Source organism: Vicugna pacos, chromosome 18, assembly GCF_048564905.1.
Source record: "Vicugna pacos chromosome 18, VicPac4, whole genome shotgun sequence".
In the NCBI taxonomy this organism is placed as follows: Eukaryota; Metazoa; Chordata; class Mammalia; order Artiodactyla; family Camelidae; genus Vicugna; species Vicugna pacos.
In genome coordinates, this window is record NC_133004.1 from 23,008,579 (window position 1) to 23,014,823 (window position 6,245).

The 6,245-nt window shown below is 47.1% G+C and overlaps 1 long non-coding RNA gene across 1 annotated transcript; it reads left to right on the forward strand.

Annotated features, from left to right (window-relative positions):
- The first annotated feature begins 2,991 nt into the window (after positions 1–2,991).
- Positions 2,992–4,004, forward strand: LOC140686929 (uncharacterized). The gene is made up of 2 exons (XR_012060934.1): positions 2,992–3,120; positions 3,708–4,004. It is a non-coding gene; the product is annotated as an uncharacterized lncRNA (long non-coding RNA).
- The last annotated feature ends 2,241 nt before the right edge of the window (positions 4,005–6,245 follow it).

Consider the following 6,245-nt stretch of genomic DNA (forward strand, 5'->3'; position numbering starts at 1 on the left):
TAAAGATTCTGAAGGACATGTCATTTCCTCATCCCTCTGCCCTCTGCCCTGTGGGATGCAAGCTGAGTACATTCTCTTTTGGAAGGGAGCGCACGGCCCCACACTTAATGTCTTGCTCTTCTAGTTGAGTTTATCAAACCCTTTTTCTTGTATATAGGAAGAATTCTCACCTGGGGAATGGACTCCGGCTAGTTCAAGGGCTTCCCGGTCCAACAGCTGCTTAAAACCTTGGCTCCACAGAAGGGCAACAGCCACTGCGGACGGCGGTCTGCTGCGAGACAAAAGCAAAGCAAAAAGAACAACATCAACTACCAACAACAACAAAAACACCCCTACCTCCCTGGTACTTTCATCCTCCTGGGCAGCTTTAGTCTCCGTAAATGTCCCTCTTTGGTGGACTTTTTCATTTATTAAAATATCTCCCCAGATGGGAGAAGGTACAGCTCTGTGGTAGAGCACGTGCTTAGCATGCATGAGGTTCTGGGTTCAATCCCCAGTACCACTGTTAAAAATATTTTAAAAAATAAAAATAAACTAAATATTTCCCCAGATTTCATTATCACCTTCATGGATCACATTTTAGGAGACTGCCAGGTGGGAAGATTTACTTTCCCTTTGCATCTATAAAGGATGTATTTTATTTAAAACAAAACTTTTCCTGAAACAAGAGGTGGCTTTTTTTTTTAATGCAGTGGGTGTGCGTTCCACACTGTTCCCGTCATGTGCTGCGTAAACCAACCGCGCTGCTAAAACAGAAGGCGGGAGACTCACGGGATTTATGGTCTGCCTATTACACAGAAGCCTGTTACTCTGTTTAAGGGATTAAAAAAAGATACCTTGAGAATGGAGGATTGACTAAAAATGTCATTGTCGTTTGAATAGACTTCCTTCCTTTGTCGGAAGTTATTCAATTAATGTTTTATTTTAAATATGCACATACAAATATACACACTATGGAAGGATAACATGACAGATAATATTCCCCTTTCTAACTAATCATCGAAACATACTCTCAGACTTCTTTTTTCCTTTCCCATATCTGGGCATATAGATTTAACTCATTCCTTTCTATTAAACTTTCTATTAAGAAAAACAGACCAAAAGGAGGTAGAGAAACGGTGTAATGAACCCAGTCTATCTATTGTTCAGCTTCAAAATAATCAGTGATCTTGTTTGTATATATTACCTACATTGAGATTGTTTAGAGGTAAAGTCTAGATGTACCATTTCATTTGTAAGTATTTCCGGCTCACCGTTGACCCTTGAACATCACCAGGATTAGGAGAACCGATCCACTACACAGTGGAAAATCCACTGATATCTTACAGTCACCCCTCCGTATACCGGGTTCCTCCCCACCTGCCACTCAGCATTTGTGGAGTCAGCCAACTCCCAAGCCTACTTACTACTGAAAATATCCACGCACAAGGGGACCTGTGCAGTCCAAACCCGTGTTGTTCAAGGGCCAGCTGTATTTAATTTTCCTACTAGATCTTAACTTTCTACAGTAGTGTTAGATTTATAGAAAAAAGGAGCCAATAGTAGAGTTCCACACTGTATCTTTTCAGTTTTCCCTATCATTAACAGTCCTCTATAGAGTGTATTATACACACTGTTAATCATCGTTAAAATCAACAATAGTGACACATTACTATGAAACAGTTCCTACTTATTCCCATTTCCTTAATTATTATTATTATTTTTAACCAATTATCCCTTTTGTGTTGCAGGACCCCACATTGCCTGTCATCTCACCATCTCCTTAGGCTCCTCTTGCTTGTCACGTTTTCCCAGACTTGCATAGGTTTTGATCACCTTGACACTTTTGAGGCGCACAGCCTGCCCCTCCTGGAAGTCGTGTAAGGTTTTCGCCAAGATTAGGGTGGGATTATATGTTTTGGGTACGAAGATCAAAGAGGTCAAGGACCATTTTCATCACATGCAAATTTCCTCTCTCCAAACAAGTTGTTTCAGGTGTTGGAGCTTCCGTTTTCTGGAAAGAGGTCTTGAATGGTGGGTGCAGGCACTCAGTGAGCGCGGCTCAGGGTCATACCGCCGGGCTCCGCGGGCTGCAGGTTCCCCAAGGTGGGCAGGTGTGGTTGCTACAGCTGTGGCTGCGGGAGACCTCAGCCTGGAGAGAAGGGCCTTCTAGAAGACATGGAGGCTTCGAGGACGGTGGAGTCCTCCGAGGCCGCGTGGGTTCCATTCTTCAGCCGCCCGGCTTCCTCCCCTGACCCCCTTCCCAAATTCTCTCCGCTTGGCACCCGAGGAGCCCGATCTACCCCAGCCCACATGGCTATGCAGCCGGCCAGAGACCCTCGCAAACTCAGCCTAGCGGGCCTGGGGGTGTTCCAGGGCCCTCAGACGGCGGAGTCGGTGACGGACAGCAACCCTGTTCCGGAACCGCTGGTTCGGAGGGCCGGAGGGGCGCGGCGGCTGCGGCGGCTGCGGCGGCTGCGGCGGCTGCGGCGGCTGCGGCGGCTGCGGCGGCTGCGGCGGCTGCGGCGGGATGCTGGTCTGGGCGCGCGGCAGGGGCGGGGCCGGAGCCGTGAGAGGCCGCCTCCCCAGCTCCCTCCCTCCCTCCTGCGCCCTGGGAGATGCTGCTCCCGGTGTCCCACCGGCGCCCGGGGCTTCGTCGTGCCCTAAGTCTGAGGCAGATTCCAGACGACAGTTACAACCCAGAGATCCTTTACGTGGAGCTGTGGATGCTGCCCGTGTTCGGTGAGTGAGCCCGGAGCCCCGCGCCCTTGGATGTCCGCCGGTGGCATCCGGTCCGATGCCGCCCACGTTACTTCTCACGGGTGGGGCTCTGTCAGTGCCCCCGAAGTTTCCTGGAATCCTGGACGCTCCGTGGGCCAGTCTGGGCGGACTCCGACCCCGAGGGCCCCTTCCCTTCGTGACCCTGGGGCCCGAGGCTCAGCACCCCTCTCCTCCCCTCCCCAGGCCCGGACTGCCAACTGATGACGGCGCTCCACCGGTGGTTCGGGGTCTTACTCGTGGTGAGCGCAGTCTCAGGATGCGGAGTCCTGATCTTCATTATTGGGCTGCCCTTCTACCAGCATCTTACGATGCTCCTCATCGTGGCGATGTCTTTCCAGCTTCGGATCCGCGAAAACCGAGGTAGGAGTTCCAGGGGTCCCAGCAGGGAATGCTTCCTCCGCCCAGGAGCCCGGGAAGGTGGACTTGCTTGCTGCATCTTTGCGGCTCATTCCATTTCCTTAGTCTCAGGGCCTGGGACAGTTTTGAGAACAGCCACCAGGTCTTAAAAATCCCTGGGTGTGGGCCCCAGCTCCCGAGCCGGGAGAGCGAGAAGAGTTTGGGAAGGAGACAGGGGCAGGACCCAAAGGTGAAAATCTAGCACATCTCTGCACTCTGGGCGAGGGTCCTGGAGGGACGTCGCAGCAGCACTTTTCGGGGATGTCCTCAGCAGAGTCTCTCGTGGGCCTGCCCTACCACTTAGATAACTAGGACAGCGGATTTCCAAGCGTAGTCCCAGGACCAGCAGGATCAGCATCACCTGGGAGCTTGTTAGAGCTGCAAACTCGGGTGCCCACCCTGACCCACGGAATCTGAAACTGGGGATGGGACCGAGTAATCTGTGTTTTAACATGCCCTGCAGCTAATTGTGTTACACACCAGAGTTTGAAAACCATCGCTCTAGGGTCGTCTCCTTAAAGCCTGCACCCAACCAGCTGCTTTCTTTTTAGCCAGAGCTCGGACCAGACGGCTGCTAAATTCTGCGCGGGCCTCCGGACACTCGGTTTAAGGCTGGGACCGGTCCTGAATCCCTTATCCTTATCCAGAAGTCGGCTCGTGGCGGACCTCACCACAGGGACGGCATTGCAGGGGGATGGAGGCCAGGAGGCTAAGGCGCTATGAAAGATGCAGATGACGATGGGCGTGGAGACCACCATCCTTCATTCTGTCACCTTCAAGTTATTGCAAGCTCAAGCTTTTAAGGAAAGTTTCAGTGGTTTTATAATAAATGATCTTTATTGGTTTTGTCTTGTTTGGTTTTTTTTTTAAAGTGAAAGTAAATTTATGTAGAGAGATACACACTCCATAGAGAGTGCAGGTGGTCTCAGAAGGCAAGAGAGAGAACGACCCATCGGTTTGTGTTGATCAGTGTTCTTTCCAGGTTATAATGGGAAAAGGCAAAAAAAAAAAAGTTTCCAAACTGTTTTCAGCTCCTCAGAGTGTTAGGGAAGGGGGTGATGGAATCTCTGGAGGAGTCCCCAATACCCTGGCTCTGGAATCAAGCTCACCTTTCCTGCCTGGGTCCCCACCGGAAAGAGCAGGGAGCTTCAGGGAGCAAGATGCCTGTTATGGGGGTACAGCCCAGCAGTCCAGGCAGGTGAAGGCCAACAGCTGTTCCTCGGTTGGGGTACTCCGGCTCTCTGCTAGCTTTTCAGGAACAATTCAGCTGCAGCTATGAGCTCTTTGAAGCCAGTTTGGAGGGAATTGAAGAACTTAAATGGAAACACGTGTGGAATATATCTGGTGAATGTGCTTGATAAGCAGAATTGATGCTCCGTATTTTTGTAGAGGTGGGGAACAGAGAAATAGCTGGTGATGGAGAGGGCATTGAGTCAACAGTGCTTTTATTTCCCTCAGTAGGATAGGATGGGATGGTGGGCCAGGTGTGATGCTGGGGGAGGGAGAGGCTAACAACCTAGAGGCAGGTGGGGATGATAGCAGCCCTCAAGCCCTGTGAAAGCAGGAAGAAAGCAAACCCAGGGCCCTGGAGGAGGGAGCAGCTTCTGGAAGGAGGAGCATATGTAACAGGAGGCTCACAGGGCAGGACTGGAAGCCTTGTGGAGAGATTCCTTTAGCCTGAGGAGAAAAACTTCTTTCTTTTTTAAATTGAAGTATAGTCAGTTTACAATGCTGTGTCAACCTCTGGTGTACAGCATAATGTTTCAGTCATACATATGCATACATATATTCCTTTCATATTCTTTTTCATTATAGGTTACTGCAAGATATTAGAAATGGTTCCCTGTGCTATGCAGTAGGACCTTTCCTTATTTATTTTATATATAGTAGTTGGTATCTGTAAATTTTGAACTCCCAATTTATCCCTTCCCATCCCTCTTCCCCCCAGTAACCATAAGCTTGTTTCCTCTATGAGCCTTTCTGTTTTGTAAGTAAGTTATGTTATGTCTTTTTTTTTTTAGATTATACATATAAGTGATACCATATGGTGTTTTTCTTTCTCTGTCTGACTTCACTTAGAATGATGATCTCCAGGTCCATCCGTGTTGCTGCAAATGGCATTGTTTCATTCTTTTTTATGGCTGAATAGCATTCCATTGTATATATAGACCACAATTTCTTTATCCAGTCCTCTGTTGATGGACATTTAGATTGCTTTAAAGTCTTGGCTATTCTAAATAGTGCTGCTATGAACATTGGGGTGCTTGTATCTTTTTGAATTAGAATTTCTTCTGGATATATGCCCAGGAGTCAGATTGCTTGATCATATGGTTAAGTCTATTATTGGTTTTTTGAGGAATCTCCATACTGCTTTTCATAATGGCTTCACCAAACTACAAAGAATACTCATATTTACATCTTCTTTGACCTCTGATTACTTAATCTATGGCTATTAATCAACATTTCTCTAAGAAAGAAACATTAAAAACTGTATACTACTTTCATAACTAATAAACCAAAACTTACACTTTTACAAATGTGTTTGCTCCAATTTTTAAATGAGTGTATATATTGAATGGAACTTGTAAAATTTAATGAAATCACAAATCCGATAGAGTCTCTTCAATGCTAAAAGTAGCTATAACATTAATAAAATAACATTTGCTAACATCTGCGAGCTTAAGTACCAGGTCCTGTTCAGGTTTAGATATGTGACACTATCAATCTTCAAAACAGCCCCATGATATAGGTCCTCTGATTATGGCCTTGAAATTCAGACATGGAGAAACTAAGCAACTTGCTCATGGTCACACAGGCAGTTGGGACTGGAGTCCAGGGTCCCATGCCATGTGCCCCTTTATCATTATAGTGAATACAAAATAGATTTCATTCAAACCAATTAGAGAAATGCTAATAGTAATCACTTCCTTGTTTTTGTTTGTAGTTTTGTCATCTAAGGATTCGCTCCTAGACATTATATGTAAGTTTTCATTTATTTCTGAAAAAGCAGAAAAATACATACTGGATGATGTTGTGTCCAGCACTATTTATTCAGCATGACTTATGAGATTTATCCATTTGTAGCCTGT